The sequence below is a fragment of the Petromyzon marinus genome, chromosome 59 (genome assembly GCF_048934315.1).
Source record: "Petromyzon marinus isolate PM22_M1 ecotype Great Lakes invasive population chromosome 59, UKy_Petmar_22M1.pri1.0, whole genome shotgun sequence".
Taxonomy (NCBI): domain Eukaryota; kingdom Metazoa; phylum Chordata; class Hyperoartia; order Petromyzontiformes; family Petromyzontidae; genus Petromyzon; species Petromyzon marinus.
Genome location: NC_133725.1, coordinates 16,493,844 through 16,515,946, shown reverse-complemented (window position 1 = coordinate 16,515,946; position 22,103 = coordinate 16,493,844). Strand labels below are relative to the sequence as shown.

The 22,103-nt window shown below is 49.7% G+C and overlaps 1 long non-coding RNA gene across 3 annotated transcripts; it reads left to right on the top strand.

Annotated features, from left to right (window-relative positions):
- Positions 1-12,083: 12,083 nt before the first annotated feature.
- LOC142905897 (uncharacterized) lies at positions 12,084-19,730 on the top strand. 3 transcript variants are annotated; one of them, XR_012929910.1, is made up of 6 exons: positions 12,084-13,482; positions 14,187-14,296; positions 15,550-15,673; positions 16,209-16,304; positions 17,138-17,208; positions 17,641-19,730. It is a non-coding gene; the product is annotated as an uncharacterized LOC142905897 (long non-coding RNA). The 3 variants fall into 3 exon arrangements; XR_012929909.1 differs by having other exon boundaries at positions 12,084-13,288; positions 15,550-16,304; XR_012929908.1 differs by having other exon boundaries at positions 15,550-16,304.
- Positions 19,731-22,103: the final 2,373 nt, after the last annotated feature.

Here is a 22,103-nt window from a genome sequence, read left to right as displayed (position 1 = left end):
TTTGTTGACAGCTATTACTGGGGGTTGCCCCTTTCAATTGCATCTAGAAAAGAGATTTGATTTGAGGCTCATGTTCAAAGCACTCTAAGGGACCATCGAAGTAAAGGAGGGCAGCTCTATTGACAACTGATCATGGTTCCTCTGACAGGAGAGTCGCATTGAGCTCACAGCTGCAAGAGTGCCCTTTAACGGGTTACGGACCAAAAGCTACACATGAGAGCTCGCGTATTCCATGACGCTATCCACCGCGCGTTTGTCTTCGGAAGTTTTCCATTCGCAGTGTGGAAGCCGACAACGGGCAGCTGTCAGGTCAAAATACACGTTTGGCACACTTAGGAAATAGTCTTTATTTGCTCCAGCTTCTGTCTCCGAAGGACTGGGGCAACGCTGTGATCAACGTTGCCAGTTTTGTCTATGGTGAGTCCCCAATACCGACACGACTCTACACTACAGTTTAATTTATACCGCATTATCTTCACCAGGGGTACAATGACCCTGCCTCCTTCCAGTTAGATGGAAACAGCGAACGCATAGACCTTGTGACTAATGTGGCCGGTTTTATCCGTGGAACGATTCCCTACTAACAATACGCCTCTGCAACAAAATCATACTGAATGCTGTGTCCACTCACTGGCTTGATGTCCGCGTGAACTATGTTCCTGGAAGAGATGTGGGACAGGAACATGAGGATTCCCCTGGTATAACTTTTCACCATTTCCATGTCCAACCGGAACCCCGATTCTCTCATCACATCATAAAGGCTCTCCCTGTGAGAGAGACAAAAGCAGAAACAACACCAACACAGTGTCAGTGTTATCTCCTTAAATGCTGTGCTGATTCTGCTAACAACAATCTTAATATTGTTCGTGCATGTTCACGACCAATATTCAGAGTCATAGTTCAGTGTAGGTTCAGGTCGTTGGTTTGTCGATAAACCAAATTAGTTGGCTCATTTGCCCACTTGACAACTTGATTTCATTGGCATTTTTGCCAGGTTGTAGAGGGTTATCCATGGAGAGAAGATAACAACTCCGCCTGGTAAGGTCGTGGGGTTTGATCCCGAACCTGACGCATGTACATTTGGAGTTTGCATGTTCTCCCTGTGATCATGTGGATTATTCTGTAGGTCCTCTGGTTTTCCCCTCCACATTTTGAATCGACATGCATTCATAGTATTTGGCTGCTATACATTTCCACGTGATAAGTTACTTTGTTAAGCTATCATTTGTGGGCAGGTCGCTTACAAAAAAATAACTAATAGGTCAGTGGACTTTTCCACGAAAACAAAAAAGTTTGTTTAGTTAATCAGTTAACCACGCTATTAGCGGAGGGAGGGGGAGATGGAACACGCGGTACATACTTCAACAGCTCCAGGACAAGGCAGTGGTGTCCCCTGAAATCAAAGCTGTTTAGGACTTTGATGATGTTGTAATCTTCATTGCTGTCCTCACTCTGAAGTTCCAGAGCTATCTGGAGCTCCATCCTCTGCAATGTTTCTTCCTTGGAGCTGCGCAGAGGAAGTCCACAAATTAATAACTTACACTTGCTTAAGGGACACCCAGAGGCAAATGCTATTCAGAATTAATAATTAAATATACTTTCACCAGGTCTAACGGCATTGTGAGCTAGAGTAGTGTTCTCGACTCTCATTGGTACCATACGGGGCGCAGAAGCTGGCGTGGGGTACCCAATAGGATTTGAAGGTGAAGAGCCATTCAAATCGCATTGGTCATTCGGGAAAACTAAATGCAAACGCCCGTTAAAACAACGCGTTTTCGTTATAACGTGGTTCTTCAACACTTTTTACACAATGCAGAATGTGTCCGTTGTAACAAGAAACGCGACCATTACAACATGGAACACGCACATTCTAACAAGATACGCACCCATTATAACACGGAATAAGCCCATCATAACGTGGTTTGTGAGTAGTCGACAACAAAATACTTTTTTGAGCTGCACTGTCGAGCGTATGATACAGTACTCGGAATGATAAAAGTAACGTGACAGCATAGCCTCATTATGAGACCTCCTTTGCCAGTAACAAGATATAGTAATAGGTTTTACCCTTTTAACTGGCACAAAAACTGACACCTTTATTCAAGGCATCATGTTTGCAATAACCACAACACAAGCAGTCAAAATGCAAACAAAAGAGACAACTCTGATAATAATATGCACTGTCCTTGAATTTGATTGGTCCACACCCGAGACGGCTTTTCTTAGAGCCTAGTCTCCACTCTTCTGGTCCAACACCAGTGGAGACTAAGCTCTAAGAAAAGACGTCTCGGGTGTGTTGAGCTCTGTCGTCCCGACAGGTCTGTAACTTTCACCTGAAGACGGCCGCTTGCGTTGTGGCCGAAACGTCGTGAGAATTTTATTGTATTATTTTATTATTTTATTCTCATTCTACGTGACATTACCGAAAGAACCAAAGAAGGTGTCAGTTTTTGTGCCAGTTAAAAGGGTAAAACCTATTACTATAGCATAGCCTCAGTTATTGGTCTTATCATCTCACAGTGTATGCATACATTGCATCTCGCCAAACTTTATTGTTACATTATTTATGGAGAGATTCTTTTCGTTCAATGCTTTTTCGCTTAACGCGGAACTTTTCATGAATGTATCTACAGCATTAAATGATGACTTACTGTAATGTGGAGGTAATCTTGTAGCAATGGGATGTTTTGGCCGATACCAGTTCACACTGTGTGTGTATGTATTTTAAGCTTTAGAGACGAAAAACCAGAGTACCTAGAAGGAACCGATGCAGAACAGGGGTAGAAGGTACACACTCCACACACGATGGTGCCCGAGTCAGGAGCCGAACCAAGGCCCCCCTTCTCGCTGTGAAGCATGAGTGTCACCACCGCATTGCACGGCAATGGACTTAACAACGTCGGCCTCGTGATGGCACGTCTCTGAAGTCTTACCTCGACGGTGACACCAGGATCTTTACAGCTACCAGGGTGTTCCTCTTGTGGTCAAGGCACTGGATCACCTGGCCTTGACCTCCTTCCCCAATCATTTTGAGCACCTCATAGCGGTAGTGGAGGTGATCATGTCGGAACTGAACAAAAGGTACAATCATTTAAACTGACTATTGTTAAAATCACAACGTTTAAGAAGTGCGAATGTAATTTTAACAAAAACATTTGCTTGGAATTATGAAGTTATTTTTAACCATAATTTGGAATGCTCAGATGTCTGCTGGCTGAGGCACCCTTAAAAAGAGCTTCTGAGCTCAATGGGCTTTACTCGGGAAATAAACTTCTGATTCAGATGTGTGCGGGTGAGTGCATTGGTGAGTGGGCGAGTGGGTCGGTGAGTGATTGAGTGGGTGAATGAGTGAGTGAGTCAGCAAATGAGTGCGTCTGGGGGTGGGTGAGTAATTGTGTGAGTGGGTGTAATTGTCGAATGCTTTGATACTGTCTGCTGGCGAAGATTCCCTTGAAGAATTGCTTCTTATCTAAAAGGGCTTTACTCGGGATTAAACATTCTGATTTTGAAGCACGTTGGTGTGTGCACTGGTTGGTAATTCAGGTGCAATAATAAGAAGCCACAAACCCCGCTACCTCTGGGCCCTGTGACCGCCCCCAAGGCTGTAGTTTTGTGGTGAGCCTCACCAGAATGTAATTACGTTCGTCGTCATCATATCCATGCATGTTGCATCCCTTGGGTTTGTTGTCGAGGGCAAAGTACCACACTTCTTGCATGGCTGCAAGCTCCAGCTTTTCGCGGTCGATCAAGTGAGGGCCAAAGTGAGCCAGGATTTCTGTAGGCACGAGGAGAATAACAACAACAGGTGTGTGAACCAAAATTTTGAGCAATTTATAGGGTAAATATTTCAGGATTGGGATGTTTTTGCCAATCCCAGCTATGTATGTTGAAATTCTTTTGCACCGCATGTAGCCAATGGTGCTAATCAACAGTGTGGGGGAAGGTTAATAAACTAACCACGCAAATAGGTTCCACACATCTGTTAGAACCTTTTACAGACTGCGAGACAAGAAGGCTCACATGATCGAGTCACTCACCTTTCTGAAGAGATGCCGCGACAACAAGATAATACCGACCACATTTAAACTCACATCTGCTTCTGTCACTTAACCCAACTCTAAACGGATCTTATTCAGAGCTAGCCTTTCTCTAATCTCAGAGAGGATAAGACTACTCCGGCTTGAACTTGATAATTTAGACAAATGTCTCCTACAATCACACTTAACATTAACAGATAAAATGTCCGCATCTGATTGGAACCTTGTAGATAACATGACTGCTTCTTCTGCCACAACAATGTCTTCCAAATGCAAGGTTAACCTTATTGCTAAATTCAATAACTTGTCAAAAAAGAAACCAGATCCACACATAAAAAAGACTGCTATTAATCAGAGTAACAGCACAATCTCCGATAGTCTAAAATCGGTACTAGCTAGAGGGCTGAATTTTGCTGTCACCCTCAAACACATCCCAGTGGATGATATAAAAACCCAGGTAGATGTAGCCCTCAAAGGCTTGGGACACATCCCGACAGACGTGGCAAGATTTAAAATTGCCACCATCTTTAAAAATGCTAAGAATCCTATTAATAACATCAGCAAGGACGAGCGCTCTGAACTCACCAAATTAAAAAATAGAGAGGACAATGCTACTGTCATCATGGATAAAACCACATTCAGCAACATAATCCAGGACCTTCTTAATGATAGCAATTACACCAAAATCAACAAAGATCCGACCAACTGCCTGGCTTTAAAAACAAACAATATCATTACCAATTCGACTTCTCTAATCGAACCATTCAAGCAGTTCTCCCTAAAACCTTCTGCTAATAGACCACCCAGATTATATGGTCTTCCAAAAATCCATAAAGAAGATACTCCACTTCGACCCATCGTTTCCACTATCAACTCACCTCCCTACAAACTGGCCCAATTTCTGTCTGAGACCTTGCTTCCATTCACGGGCAAGACCTCAGCAGTATGAAACTCAGCTCACTTTATCTCTCTAATCAAAGGCATTTCATTGTCCCCAGATGATTTGCTCGTCAGCTTTGATGTAGTCTCTCTGTTCACCAAGGTTCCTGTACCTGACACCTTAGCAATAATTGAAGACTTGGTCCAACATGGACTGAATGCTGATGTACCAACTTTGGTTAGGAACTGCCTTACTAACACTTCCTCTTTGTTTTTTTCGGTAAAGTCACATATGGATAAAATAAAATAAATGACGACGTTTCGATCGCAACACAAGCGGTCGTCCTCAGGCGGAAAAAAAATTCATGCAGCAGTAGAAACGCTGAACCAGCACTTACTTCACCAGGAATGGTACTTTCTACAAACAAAATGAAGGTACCCACATGGGTCCCCCCTTATCACCAGTGATAGCGAATGTTTTCATGGAGAAATTTGAAACTGATGTCATCCAGACATGCACCCAACGTCCTTCCTTGTGGAAGAGATACGTAGATCACACTTTCGTCATTTGGCCACATGGCCTGCCAACATTGAATCAATTTCTCAACAACATAAATTCCATACACCCATCCATCAAATTCACCATGGAAGTGGAGAATGATGGTAAGCTACTAATTCCTGGATGTTTTGTTTGAGAAGAGACCTATCTAAAACCTAATTCCCACCACCATCCGGTGCAGAAGAATTCCCTCATCAAACCACTACACCATAGGGCCACTGCATTTGCAACCAACACCACCAAGCCAGTGAACTGGAACACGTACACCAGACTCTTAAGATGAATGGGTACTGGGACAGCATTATTCGCAAAGCTGTTTCTCCAACCATGTAGAAACAATCCACTGAGACGCCTATGAAAACCATCACTTTACCATACATAGCAGGTGTTACCAAAAATATTTCCAAAATCTTAAACAAACACAAGATCCAAGTCCGATTCAATACAGTACACAAAATCCGTGATCTAATCCCATCCTGACATGCAATATCCTGGAGTCGACAAACTGAGTTGTACCTGCGGTAGCAGTTACATTGGGAAAACGAATTGACATGTCGAGGACCGTGTTAGCGAACACAAGGCAGATCTGAAACACTGCAGAACCAATACCTCTGCCGTGTCTGACCATTGTTATAACGCTGTGGGCTCGCGTGATATTGTTTTTTTCCGAGACCAAGGTACTCTGCAAACCTTCAGGTAACTATCAAAAGTTTTTTCATGAAGCCATCCAGATATACAAACATAGACATAACTTCAACCGAGAAGATGGATACAAATTGAGCAATCATTCGATGGATGTTATTAACTAGGTAAAGCCTTAACTGGTTGTGGTTGTTTCCATCACACGCGCCAGGTACTAGTAGATTTTTCAGATTTACTTTCCCACCATGTCCCATACTCAGCTTACCACTTCTACCTCCGCCTACGTCCCCCCCCAGCCTCACTTCTTCTCCCCCTAGCGCTCACGCAGCTCCCCTCTCTCTCCCCCCCTTGCTCCTCCCCCCTTTCTTACCGATAACCTCTTGCCACAGCAGCTCTCTCACCTACTTCAGCATTTTATTATTGCTGTGGTTGTTCCACCTGATGAAGATTGATTGTGTTGCGATAGAAACGTCGTGATTTGTTTTATTTTATTTCTACCTAGGTGACATTACCGAAAGAGCGAATGAGTATAGATATTAGTTGTCAAACTTGATGATTTAAACGCGCATAGCTTCAGTGGTTTCCTAATATTGGAAGAGCATTCAAGATGGCCGCAGAAGCAATTCTGAAAGCGTTTGATGTTGTTTCAGTACTGAGGCCAGAGCACAGATAATTATCCCCATGCAACATGGCCACCATGAAGTCCCCCATGTAACATGGCAACCATGATGCAGTCTCTAATGCAACATGATTACCATATTCTTGGTTCTTTCGGTAAAGTCACGTAGAAGGGAAACAATAAAATAATACAATTCTCACGACGTTTCGACTGCAACACAAGCAATCATCATCAGGTGTGAAAACCACAGCAAGAAAATTTCAATTTTTCTTGCTGTGGTTCTTGCTGTGGTTTTCACACCTGATGATGATTACTTGTGTTGCAGTCGAAACGTCGTGAGAATTTTATTGTTTTATATTTTTATAATTTTATTGTTGCCCTTCTACGTGAGTTTACCGAAAGAACCAAGAATATGAATCCCTGCAGCCACGAAAGCTTTAAATCAAAACATGATTACCATTAAGTCCCCCATGTAGCATTGCTATCTTGACATCACCCATACAATCACCATAAAATCTCTCATACACCAAAGGCACTGTGACGTCCCCCATGCAACATGGCCATCGTGATGTCCCACTATTTACCGTGGCCACTGTGACGTCCCTCATTACTGTTCTTACCTTTCGGCGATTTGCTACAGATGGAGCCGGTGCCGTCTGAGGACAGCGCACTCCACGTGGTGCAAGACGTGTCGTTACTCCGAGCCTTTCCAGCTCGGCTCATCTACACACACACAAAGACAAAGGTCCACCACATAGGCTTGATTAAGATGTTGGAGCAAGTGCAGAAGGCGAGCACTGAGCCAGCATCTCTGAGATCCTGGGCTCCACATTCAGGAGGGTCCTGCCGAGATGTTGTCGTTTCTCAGCATTGGGATATTTGGCCAATATCAGATGCCATGCTTGGATTCACAATGAAAGATGCGTGGATTTTGAGGTCACACGCAGGGATTGTTCAAATTGTTAAAGAGTGATTGGGGATCGGGCATGACGAGCCATGGCAAGGAGGGACAACAATGGCTGATAGTGAAGAAAAATAACGGAGCGGCAGCCAAGGAAGGAAACACATCGGAGAGGAGAGCCACCAGAGAGATGGTGCGACAAAATCGGCGCTTGGCGGATTATTCCATCACAGCATTTGAGGGGTAGCAAGGTCTCAGGGAGGAAGGCATTCTCATTCATCAGTGGATAGATAATAGTGCTGTAAATGCTCACGCGTAGACAGGCAGGCACACCAACAGGATCTCAGAGACACACTCTGATAGACATACACATACTCAGGCAGACAAGGAGAAGCACATCCAGGTATACAGGTAGGTGACAGGTAGGCACAAGTCGAGGGGAAAACACACGTCCACCCATATTTTACCACACGAGTTGAAGAGCCACACGTACCTCCATGGCAGCAACTTGCAGAGTAGGGTGCTCAGAGCTCACTGCGTTTCTCGCACGGTCCGGGTCTCTGCGTGGAGAGCGGGAGACGCAGGTGAGGGTCACACAAAACCGATGGTGTGCGACAATACTCATGTCTAAACACGCGTCATGTCACAATGCGGACTCTCATCATCAACACGGACTCACATCATCATCACAGACTCACAACCTCACCACTCACCCAAAACACGAAACACAATAAAAACAACAAAGACCGCCATTTGCCACTAAGTAGCGGCAAATGCCAGGCCAGGTGCACTTTGAGACCACGTGAAATGCTGAAGGCTCACTGACAGGTCACAGGTCAGACCCAGGTGCCAAGAGTTGACTGACTGAGATGACTGTACCAACGTGCTACATTTCAGCCGCCCAGGTCAAAGGTCGTTGTTGTGAGCATCGCTCCTTTGTTCGGACACCAGCAACACCGCGACAAACACCACCACTAGCACCACCACTAACACCACTACTAACACCACCACCACTAACAAAGACAGATCCCCCGTATAGCCTGAATATACTGTAGGGGCAATTTCTGCTAGCGAGCACCTATAAAGGTCGGCATGGCACACGAGGGGGTGGGTGGCTAACACCACGCCTGGCCGCCTTTGTCTCCCTAGCGGCGATGTTTACGCATCGTACCAGGTATTCATTTGAGGCTGAGTCTACCTAGGGGAGGCCCAGGACCGGTTAAGATAATCGTTACTGGTGTTGGCCGTGAGCAGAAATCGAACCCGGGTCGCCAGGTTTGTAGCGCAGCACGTTAACCGCTACACTACCACTCCCCTCAACTAACACCACAACTAACACCAGCACTAACACCACTCCTAACACCACCACTAACACTACGAACCCTAAAAACACCACCACCAACATCAACTCCACCACCACCAACACCACCACCAGTAACACCACCACCACTAACACTACCACCAATAATACCACCAATAATACCACCATCACTAACACGACCACCACTAATACCACCAACACCACCATCACTAACACCAGCAACAATACCTCGAACAACCACCACCACTAACACCACCATCACTAACACCAACACCACCATTATTAACACCACAAACACCACCACTAATACCACCATCACTAACACCACCACCACTAATACCACCAACATTAACACCACCACTCCTCCTCCTGCTAATACAGGACACCAAAGACAACGATCCTCATAGAGCCTTAACAGGCAGTAGGGGTAAGTTCCTGTTAGCCAGCAGTACGTATGAAGGCCGGCACGGTACACGAAGGGGTGGGTGGTTAGCACCACGCCCGACCGCCTTTGTCTCCCCAATGGCGATGTTTATGCATCGCACCAGCTACTCATTTGAGACCGGGTCACTGCTACACACAGACTCACACAGACCCACACACACGTACACAGACTCACACAGAGAGACTCACACACAGACTCACTTAGAGAGACTCACACACAGACTCACATAGAAAGACTCACACCACCACCGCCACCACTCACCCACAGCTCGGTTCCACGCCTAACGGCCAAACTGCCAGGGGAAGCACGTGGCGCGAGACGCGGCGTGGTGTAAAAGCCATTAGCTCCTCCCCCTCACCTAAGCTCCTCCCCCATGCTCCCCCTTTCCCCCCCTGCCCCTCCCCCCTGGCAAACCCCCCCCCAAGCATCCCCCCCCTCTCGCGACCCCCCTTGCCCCCCCTGGCAACCCCCGCCCATGCTCCCCCTCAACCCCCCCCTCACGCCCCCATTGCCCACCCCCCTCCCCCGCTGCTACTTCCGGTCAGGCAGGGGGCGATTGGAGGCGGCGCGCGTTGTGAATTGTGGGTGGCGAGCGGCTGATTTGGTTTCCCGCTCACGGCCACCGTCACTGGGTCGCGAAATCTTCTGAAGCGGCGGCTCGCTGGGCCTCCTCTACGTCGACTCAGCCTGAAGGTGAGAACCTCGCGCGGTGTGCACACATCAGCAGTGGCGGCGGTGGTGGGGAGAGACAGAGGAGGAGGCGCCTGGCCCACAGCCGTCACGTCCTAGACGCCTGCTGAGTTCACGGCGCTGCTTCAAGCAGAGCCCGGCCCTGCTGCTGATGAGGCGCTGACGGTGGAAACCGGCCCCAGAGTGGCCCTCGTGTTGAGCCATAGCTGATGAGAGGCACTCCCAGACTGCCGTGTGTTTTTATCCCTGGAGGGACGGGTTTGTTGTGGAGGCGAATCGCCTGCTGTTGGAAAAGGCATCCACTAGAGGCCGCTATATAGAGGTATTTGGTCTACTCTTCCACGCTGGTCCGGACGTGTTGGAGCAAAGTGGCCATGCCCACACTTTACCCCACCACACGCAGGGCGTTAGCTCGCTGGACTTGCAATGCAGAGGTGCAGGTTAGATTTCATTCCCACTCACACACCCACCGACACTCACTCAGCCACCTACTCAGCCACTCTCTGGGCATCTATGAAAAAGAGCTTCATAGCTCATCGGATTCCTCCAGCAAAAACATACTGATTCTCACCCACCCACTCAGCCATTCACCCACCCACTCTGGCACTCATCCACTCACCAATTCACTCAGCCACCCACTCGGCCACCCACTCAGCAACCCACTCTCGCACCCACTTCGTCACCGGTCGCCCACTGCCACCGGTTACTCACTCTGCCACCGGTCACTCACTCTGCCACCCACCCACTCTCTCACCAACCCACCGACTCTCTTGCCAACCCATCGACTCTCTCGCCAACCCATCCACTCACCCACAGGGAGACACAAGGAGACAAGGGGACCCACATGGTGTGAGAGTGTATCAGCATCATTGTGGTTGTTGTGGTGGTTATGTTGGTTGTTATGGTTGTGGTGGTTATGGTTATATTTGTGGCAGTAGTGTTTATACTTGTGGTTATGTAGCTCGTGGTTATGGTTATATTTGTGGTTATGGCGATTATGGTCGCAGTGATTGTGATTATATTTGTTGTGGTTATAACCCGCGATGTATTTCGTCGAGGATGGATGCCGCCGCGTGCAGGAGTTGGGCGAGGCGGGAGTGAGCCACCTGAAGCGCCCTCTCCGACGGTGGTGAGCCGCGCGGGCGGCCGGGCAATGAGCAGCTCGGCCGTCGTCGCTTCTCCTCCCCCTTCCGGGGCTGCCAACCCCGGTGGTGTTGAGTCGTCCTCCTCTTCCACTGGAGCCCTGGTACGAGTTTTTCTTCGCGTCTCCATTATAGCGATTCATCTTACTATTTGGCTACTTCTGACGCCAGTTGTAGTGGGTGGAACAGAGAGCGAGACTTCGTACCGAAAGAACCAAAGAGTATGAACTTATATGGTTTATTTAACCTATTTTTAGTGGTTTGCTACCATTCCCTTTGCACTCCTATCGTTTTTGTATTGTTTGTTGTGACGTTATGACCCCGTGCCCCCTACTGGCACATCTGTGATCAAAGAGCTTTATAGCTCATTGGATTCCTCCAGCACAGAATCAATACCGATTCTGATGAGACCGGAACGAACACGTTTGAATCGAATCGCGTACTTCGCTTTACTAAAATAGTTGTGGAATCGATTCTTGTGGAATCTGTTCTCGTGGAATCGAATCATCGATATTAATTACAGAGATTCACCATCGATATTAATTACAGACATTAATCAACGACGTCGCTAGGAGTATCGTGGTGCCGCTCTGCAAACCTTCGGGCTACTATCAAAGGTTTGTTCATGAAGCCATCCAGATATATAAACACAGACATAACTTCAACCGAGAAGATGGATACAAATTGAGTAATCATTGGAAGAATGTTATTAACCAGGTAAAACCTTAACTGCTTTATGGTGTTGCCTTAACTTTCCGCATCTCTAATTTCTTAAGCTTCCCACTCCCAGCCCCGCTCTCTTCAGCACTCCCCTCCTCATACCCCCCCCCCCTCTCTATCTCTCCTCCCTGATCTTCCCCCCTTCTCTTACCTATATAGTCTCTTGTTTACAGCAGCTCTTTTGCCCACGTCGGCAATTGTTTCTTGCTGTGGTTTGTCCCACCTGATGATGGACGCTTGTGTTGCGCCCGAAACGTCGTGATTTAATTTATTGTATATTTTATGCCTATATGACTTTACCGAAAGAACCAAAGAGTATAGCCCAAGAGAGTTTGTGTAGGTGGGAGCGGTGGTGTAGCACAGTCGGGGGCACAGGTGGTGCATCGGCCAGTCATCTCAGTCAAGCAACCAATGGCAACCTGGGTCTGTCTGTCTGTGACCTCCTGCTGCCAGCGGGCGTTCGACGCTTCATGTGGCCTTAACCTGCACATAGCCTGGCACGAGCGCCGTGGTGACATCTCCACCACTTCGTGGCGAATGGCGGTTGTTGTTTATGGTCGTCTCGCGATTAGCACTACGCTGCACTACGAACCCAGCGACCCGAGTTCAATTCCCGCTCATGGCCAACACTGGTGACGATTCCGTTCCTGGGCCTCCCCTTGGTCAACTCAGCCTCAAATGAGTACCTGGTGCGTTGTGTAAACATCGCCACTGGGGAGATTAAGGCGGCCGGATGTGGTGCTGGCCACCTACCCCCCTTCGTGTATCAAAGGTGCTGCTCGTTAACAGCACTTGTACCCGACAGTCCTGTCGAAGGCTACATGGGGGATCTTTGTTTGGTGGTGCAGCTGAGGAGGCGCAACTGCACGGCGAGTACCTCTACCGCAAGGCGCAGGAGGCCAAGAAGATCCTCGTAGAGGAGAAGGCGCGGCTCAAGAGGGCGCTCGATGGTAACGGGCGGCGAGACGGATCTAGAGATGGGCTCGCGACGACAAGACGAACGAGAGACAGCGAGACAGACTAGAGACATTGAGACACGCAAGACAGACTAGAGACGGATCTAGAGACAATGAGACACGCAAGACAGACTAAGATGGGACAAAACGGTCTGACAATACAGGCGAGAAGACAACCGCGCGTGGAAAGCGTTTCCAAATGAATCCATGCGTGCGCATGATTTTTCTTCCTTGTTAATTCTCCCCTGCCCGCCCCCTACCCACTGCCCCCTGTCCCCCTGACGTCGTCACCGAAGAAAACCTGGTGCTGCCTACGGACCTGCGGTGGGAGGCGCTTGAACTCCAGAAGGCCGTGGAATTCGACCAGGGAGGGGAGGGTGATCTCACATCCCTCACCATCACGTCTCCTCGCATCTCTCTCTCTCTCTTCCTTCCCGCGAGACTCTTGAGGCAGGGGGATAAGCGTCGCGCGTCTCCGCCCGCTAGACACGCCGAGTCGGCGCGCATCCCCGGCTCGCCGTCGGTCCTTCCTGCCAAGCGGTGGCACCGTGTTTTGCCGCGGAGGTTCGCGGTTCGAGAACGGCGGGCCCTCAACCCCCCCCCCCCCCACCGGTTTAATGGGTTTAATGCAGCAGTTGCGTTGACCGTAAATACTGCACGGCGATTGCTTCCCAAGTGGACTTTGAAAAATCCCATGGCGTGAACGCGGCCGTGTGTGTGTGTGGTGGCTGGCGTAAATTTTGGTGGAATGTCGAATGAAGGCCGTGGTCACCACATAACGTGTGCTTCTGGAGCAGTCTTCCTTCTGCAGCGGTCTTCCTTACAATATTAGGAAGCCACTGGAGCTTTGCACTTTTAAATCATCGTCTAGATTGACAAACTCATTTCTTGAGAACTTCTTTTTGTGGTTAGTTTGTCACACTTCCGATTACCACGGTTGGTTACGTGCTGTAACAAAGAGGTTTAACATGCACTGACCCACTCATTCACTCACTCATCATTTTACTCAATTTACCCACTCACCTGCCATATCACCCACCCACTCTTGCAATTGGGACTCATCCAGGTCTCAGTGCTCAGCTCGCTACACAAAATCAACGCGATCACTGCAGAGTGATATTCTAAACCATTCCTGGTCGCTCCTTCCATCCACCCACACACACACCTTCACTCACCTGCACGGGGAAGTATGGCAAATGATAACCTACCCTCTCCGTCCCCCCTGCCCCATCTACCACCTCTTTCTATCCACCCCCCCCCCCCCCGTGTCAGTAGGAGTGAGCAGCCACATGGATGACGAGTACCGCTGAGCCGGCGTGAAGGACCCACACATCATGGCGACGACCTCACGCGACCCCAGCTCCCTCCTCAAGCAGTTCATCAAGGTGCGGGCACGGGGTCACAGGGGCTACAGGGTTTGGGGTCACACGAGGAATGTGGGTCCTCGTGTATTGCATGTGTACAAGCGCGCAAAGACAGAGGTCCCCCATATAGCCTTAACAGGCTTTTGGGACAGGTGCTGTTTGCGAGGGTGTTGGTGGCTAGCACCACAACTGGCCACCTTTATCTCTCTGGTAATGTTTACACACCGCACTAGGTACTCATTTGAGGCTGAATTGATCTAGGGGAGGCCCAGGACCAGTTCAGATAATCGCCACTGGTGTTGGCCATGAACGGAAATCAACCTCGGGTCACTAGGTTTGTGGAGCAGCATGCTAACTGCTAAATTACCGCACACACACACATGTTCTCTATCGGCTTTAGAATCAGTTCCTTGCACCTCACACGAGCCGTGTCGACCAATCATCGGGCTTGTGCAGTGTGAGATAACTCGCATCCGTTGAGTTAACCAGAAGAAATCTGGTTGTTGATGAAAGGTGGAGGCTGTGTGGGGGGGGGGGTGGTCGTAAGTGGTGGAGCGTTGGACACTTTGGTTTGGCGCATGCAGCTTTTGTCAACTTCATTCCTCGCGATTCAGTCCACCTTTTCCCGATGACCGATCCCTTCCATTCATCGAAAATGTATCTACTGTAGCACTACGCACGGTCGGTGGTCACGGAAAGATGTACCATTGGGGGCGCCACTGTGGCGAGATGTTAACTCCCACACCTGGTATACAGGAGGTCGCAGGTTCAATCCTGACCCTGATGCCTGCTGTATATTTGGAGTTGCGTGCCTCTTTCCGAGGAGTCGCGTGGATTTCTCTCCAGGTCCTCCGGTTTTTCCCTCCGCATTTAGAATCGACGTCCGTTTAAGAGTATTTGGCTGCTATAAATTTCCACATGACGATAAGCCACTTAGTTGAACTATGATTTGTGGCCAGGTCGCTTCTGGAAAAGAGCTGCATAGCTCAGTGGGCCTTACCTGGTAAAATATAAATAGTAAAGTTTTTCCAATGGTGCATCCCAGTTGTGCCAACACGGGGTTTGGCGACCCCGTATACCGGTACGGCTCGGCTCAGCTTCCGCAATGGAAAAAACAAACAACACAACCCGAGTCGGATACAGTGGGAGGGCGGGGAGGTGGGGGGGCGAACGCAGCGTGGCCGGGACGGACGCCGGTGGGAAGAGCGGACTCGGCGTGTGACCGCTTGCTGTCATGTTACCACACCACCACCACCATCCCACCACCACCGCAGGAGAAGAAGCTGATCCTGCCGAACGCTCAGCCGATGAACCACGGAGGCCACAAGCTGCAGGCGCTGGTGTGGGCGTGCTGCGCCAATGCCGTCAACGACTTCATCGTCCTGCATGAGCACCGCGGTATGCCAGGCACGCGCACGCACCACAGTCGACAAAGCTCCCCCGTGTAGCCTTTAACAGGCTGTCAGGGCAAGTGCTGTTTGTCGAGCGACCTACGAAGGCCGGCAGGGCACACGGCGGGGTGGGTGGTGTGGTCATTACCGCATCTTCCCCTTTTGTCTCCCCACTGTCGATGCTTGGACACACCGGAAGTCGAAGTCAGGTCACCGGATTTGTAGTGTAATGAGATAGCCACTCCGCTCCCGCTCCCCGGTGTGATGCATGGTGTGACGTGTGTGATGCGGTGCAACAGACGGGGGATGGAGGTGTATTTAGCTGTGCGTACGATGTGCGGTGTGTAGTATGATGCTGCAGACGGGGAATTGTGGTGTCTTAACTGTGTATGTGGTGTGATGTGGTATGATGCCGCTGATGGAAGGGCAGTGTGTTTAACTCTCCAGTACAGTCTGTGTGACACCTGTGGTGTGTCTAACTTTCCGGCGTGCTGTTCATGTGACACGTGGTACGATGCCACGGTGTACTTGACACTCTCGAGCGTGGTGATGCGGCACGACATCCGGACGTGGACATGATGTCCGAGGCATTCCAACACCTCGTGATGCACAACTTCACGTCGCGACTCGGAAAGAGGGTGCGTGTGGGCACCGTGCCAGTCTCACCCACATCTTCCTCCCCCATCCCCAAAGCACAAAGATCCCTCGTATAGGCTATAACCCTTTCTCATTTCCATGATGTACATATACGTCGTCGAAACGGAACCGTAAGAAAAACTCAAGTATGTCTTCTGACCTGAAGACATACCGAGGCTCCCATAAGACCATGCGGGAGGGCGTGCGGCACAGTTTTGTTCCATAGAGTGCCGGTCGTGTCACTACGGTTTTCTGCGGTGAGGGCAACGCCTTTTAAAAACAGCAGCGCTACGCCTCTATAAATAAAATTAACACCGAGCCGCTCGCGCGTACCGAGATTCAGCGGTGGACGTGACACCTACCACCCGGCAACTTGCAGATGTCTCGGAATGGGGAAGAGTGAGCAGACTTTTGGGCCAGGTGCTGTGTGTCCGCCTGTATATTCGGAGTTTGCATGTTCTCCTCCTGGTCACTTTGATTTTTCTCCGGGTCCTCCGGGTTTTTCCCTACACATTTAGAAACTTGAATTTCGAGTATTTTGCTGCTATACATTTTTATGTGAAAAAGAGCTACATAGCTCAGTGGTAAAATAAAAATAGTTTCGTTTTACTTTAGTTTTCGAGCAACAGCACAGAGTTTTTATTTAACGCCATCTCTGAAGCTGAAGGCGCGTAATGTTGTTCATTTGTTAATGCATCCGCAGTTTTAAAAAGGGTGGCCGCTGGCCTCTAACTGGCAAACGTCTGCGAGGACGCGTAATGAGAGTCCAGCGCCGTCCGTGTAACTTGCCGCGACCCCTCCCGTGACGTCTCTGCCCCCCCCCCCCTCCTAACAGGCACAACGTCTACAAGCGCGACGGCAAGGACATCGAGTTGAAGGAGGTGGGACCGTGATTCGAGATGGAGCGTAAGTCTGCCTGACACATTGTTATTCGTCTCCACTTTACACCCCTGCAGAGGCGGTGGAAATTCCACATTCCTTGTGGACTTCCCTACGAAGTGGTTGTAAATTTTATCGACCCCTGAGAGGATGATGGGCTGAATGTAAGAGTCTAGCCTCGGGCTAGGTGGCCCGCGGGTGACTTGTAGAGCGGATCGGAACTTGAGTCGGTGGGGTCGCTGCTCTGGTCGCATTCGCTGTACCGTGACCCGACTCGCATTCCCCCACCCCGGATGCGATGTGTAAATTCAAAGATGATCGGACGTAATGCTGGCCACCCACACCCACCCCTTGGTGTGCCGTGCTGGCTTTCCTACATGCTAACACACGAACAGCGCTTTTCCCACGCCGTCTGTTAAAGGCTGCATGGGGGAATCTTTGCTTTTGTGTGTCGCGCAGTCTACGAGATTAAACTGGGCACGCTGGACAACGCGGCCACCGCCGAGGTGGAGTGGCCTTGGCGACCGTACATGAACACGGCGAAGAAGAGGAAGTTCCTGAGCGTGGAGTGAGGGAGGGGGGCGACTTCCCCCCCCCCCCATGGGCCTGGGGGGAGGGGCATTGGGGGGAGGGTTTGTCCCTGGAAAGCCGGAGTTGGAGTCGAACCTCGCGGCGCTCTCCGCCGAGGCTCGAGACGTTGAGGAGAGGTCGCCGCGTGGATAGGGCAGTGCGTGAATCGCTGTTCCAACCCTCGTCACACACGCGCATTATACGCGTCACACACACATTGCGGATGTACATTTATCAAACACAAACATGCACATCGTCGCATGCGTCGCACACAGAAGCACACAATTGCACAAAAAGACAAAGGTACTCCGTATCGCCGTTAACAGATTGCTGGAGCAAGTGCTGTTAACGGGTAGCACCTATGATGGCCGGCATGGCACAGAAGTGGTTGTGTGGCCAGCCCCACGTCTGGCTGCCTTTGTCCTCCCCAGTTTTGCGATGTTATACACACCACACCACGTACTCAGATGGCTGAGTTCGTAGTGCGCTAACTGCTGCACCACCGCTCCCCAAACGGTGTACATACACGCGTACACAAAACGAAACATTAACATTTATTTAAGTAACAAAAAAGAAAATACCAAGTCAGGCAGATGGAGAAAGTGGCGTGTCGCCATGCACAGCACCGCTCTCGTAGCTACTCACCTAGGGTGGGAGCTCTTGGCTTCAATGCCACCCGGGATGTTTAGATGTGAAAACCTGCCATAAATAATATTTTGGGAAGTCACAAGCGCCTTAAGTTGCATCTCATCTCGACCATTTTAATGGGCACCCCCCCCCCCCGTAGCTGTCCCCCTGTGGCACAAAATAAACTAACCTATTTTATTTTACCAGGTAAGGCCCACTCAGCTGTATAGCTCTCTTTCAGGAACGACCGGGCCACAAATGAAAGCACTATAAAGTGGCTTGTCACGCAGAAATATATAGCAGCCAAATACTTTTAAACGCATGTTTCTAAATGTGGAGGGAAAAACCGAAGAACCCAGAGAAAAATCCACGCGGTCACGGGGAGAACATGCAAACTCCAGATATACAGGCGTCGGGATTTAACCCACGACCTCTATACCAGGCGAGGCCCCAAGGCGAATCAGCACTTGGCCTGCGAGCGGGTATTATTAGTCTGTCAGTACAGGGTAATGATTCCGGATTTCAGTCTCAATTGAAACTGAAATCTGGAACACTTTTGTCATATTTTTGCTCGTATAAGTGTGTTCATAAAATACAAGTTTGGTCATTGAGAGAGTTATAAATGTCCTATACGCATTTCATGTTTATTGTGTTTATTGTATTTAATGTATGAAGAAAATACAAGTTTGTATATGCTACAGTATGTTTCACACGTTATTCAGTGGCACTGCATATGACGGGCAATGTTTGGGGCAATCGGCCTTCAACATGGAAAATACATCGAGGCCACATGACCCGTGGCCACCGCCACTTCAACCGTGGCCCCACCACTTCAACCGTGGCCCCATTGGCACGTTGATGTGTGGCTCTGCCTTCACCTGTGGTGAGAATGAGACCAGAAAATTTACAGGAGGCCGACTCCATATGAGTCCGTCACGCTCTGGATCTCGCTAATGGGATGTCGGATGAAAATAAAACATGGAAGCGACAAGTTTCTTCTCTGGCGAGGACATTCCCACAAGATTGGCGCCTTTCCCAATTAATGGAATTTAATGCCCCAACATCACCCTGATCCAAACCAGCGGGAGCTGAAATCTTCCAGAAGGTTCAGGATTTATTGGTACAATCATTCGGATGTTGGTGTCCGCATGGACTTGCATTTAAAACCCCCGGTCCGCTTGACGTCTTTTAAACAATACCTGTGGTCGGGTCCGCTCCCCCACCTTTCTATCCCCTGCTTTTTTTTTATAACCGGTGTAGTATATGTTGACGGTGTGTGCGTGTATCACAACGCGATGTAACCGGGCCCTCGAATTGCCTCAAGAAATGAATAAATAAACACCTGTCGCTTTGCTGTTGTGATGTCACCACGAGGCGCCGAATGACGGTGGGACGGCATCGTCGCACTCGTCGAGTGGACAAGGGCTCCGTGAAATGACGGTGCGGATTGCGCCAAGCGTATAGAGGTCGCCGATTGCGCGCCCCTGTGGCTCGACCACTCGTGGGTCCACCTCAAAGTTCCTGTGCCCATTTGAACCTCATTGCCTGCGATGATGCTGCTGCTGGCATGGAAGAACACACGTGGCGCCCTCTTGTCTCTCCATGTTGTCTTTCACGTCCCATCGCAGTTTTCAAGTCACTTGATGTTTACAGCCTCCGGTAAGGAGGCAGTGAGGTTCAGCCGCTCGATTTTTCTTCCTTTAGTGCACAGTACCGTACACGGATACGGGCACAGTACGACACCGTAGCTTTATTGATTGTTCAACAAAAAAGACCATCCCTCGCCCAATCTAGTTACCTATACGGTGTAATATATCGTGAGACATTTGTTAACGTAAAAAAATTGGAACTGTAATGCTGAAAATTATACTCCATGAAACTCGGGGTTTTATGGAGTATCTGAGGGCTTCTCAACGCTTCATGCCTCGCCCCCACTGATGCCCTCTTCTCCTCACTCCTACTACTGACGATTGTATGTAGGGTGTGTAGGCATTTACTTCCGACTGTTGTATGTAGGGTGTGTAGGGTGGTGGTGGTGGTGGGAGTAAATGAGATTTAAAACTGGGTGCTCAACTTGAACTCACCACCACTCACATCATGTATGCACTCATCCGCCATCTCGCTCACTGACCCTGTGTTTCCGTGTTGATGGTGTGAGTCCGTATTGATGCTGTGAGTGTTGATCGTGGGAGTCTGTGTTGATCATGTGAGTCTGTGTTGATGCTGTGAGTCCGTGTTGATGGCTCGGGGGCACGGTACAGAAGGGCAGTACAACTGTAGAGTAATAGTTGTTGTCCAGCAGCGGCAACTGCGGTGGACGGGGAGTACACACGCCAGTGAGCCTCACGCGGGTTTGTCAGCAGGGCGGAGGCACTGGGGCAAGGATCACAGAGACCCTCTCTGGAAGACACTGGAACCCGCTCGTGGGTTGGAGAAGGGAGGCACGGCCAAGGCGGAGCCAGGCCGCGCCGAGTCGGATAAAAGCAGCGGAGAGCGAGAGCTCGTGGTTGCAGGTTCTGGGAAGTGGAGTCGTCTCGTCGGCACTGTCGTCTTTGCCGACTTGGTCGCTGCCGTCTTCACTAGATAATTGGGCGGCCGGATAGTTGTTGGCTGTCTCGGTCGATGCCGTCAGTGTAACATGGTGAGGGTTGTGTCTAAGTTAGGCTATTTGACTTGGGAGAAGCGAGGGCGAGTCTGTGAACCTGATGGTGTTAAATAAGGAAGGTGCGGAAGGTACGGGAGAGGATGAGGAAGATCGTGGGATGGATGGGGGAGGATGAGAAGATAGTGGGAGGGACGGGAGAGGAAGGAAGTGGGAGGGATGGGAGAGAAAGAAGGAGATAGCGGGGGGGACGGGAGAGGAAGAGGGAGATAGTGGGAGGGAAGGGGGCGGAAGAGGGAGATAGTGGCAGGAAAGGGGAATGAAGAGGGAGATAGTTGGAGCGACTGGGGAAGTAGAGGGAGATAGTGGGAGTTATTTGGGAGGATTAGGCAGATCGGTTAGAGTAAGAAGGTGATAGTGGGAAGGAAGAGGAAGGAAGAGGGAGAGAGTGCGAGGGATTGGAGATGCAGAGGGAGATAGTGGGAAGGATGGGGGAAGAAAAGGGAGATAGTGCGAGGGACGGGAGAAGAGGGAGATAGTAGAGCCAAGTGGGAGGAAGAGGGAGATAGTGGAAGGTACTGGGGAGGAAGTGGGAGATGGTGGGAGGGACGAGGGAGGAAGACGGAGATGGTGGGACGGATTGGAGAGGTAGATAGTGGGAGGGACGCGGGAAGAAGAGGGAGATAATAGCAGGGACGAGAGAGGAAGAGGGAGATAGCCACTGATGTTCGCCGTGGCCAGAAATTTAAACTCGGTTCACAAAGTTCATGGTGTAGTGGGTGTTGAGGTGGCATATTCTGGCTGGCCAGGAGAAGGCAGTACAGCAAGTGGGATAAGCAACATCTCTGTCTGCATGGGATAGAGGGTTGCCCTTTTGCACGAGTGGGTTTTCTCTGGGTACTCCTGTATCCCCTCATGTTTATGAACGCTCAGTAATTGCCCAATTGAATTATTGCTATGCACCGCGACGTTCGTTTTGCTATGTCATGTGATCAGAATTGGGCGCCACGGTGGCGAGATGTTAACTATTTTGTAGGGTATACAGGAGGTCGTGTATTAAATCCTTACCCTGACACCTTTGTATTTGGAGTTTGTATGTTATCTCCCCGTGGTCGCGTGTATT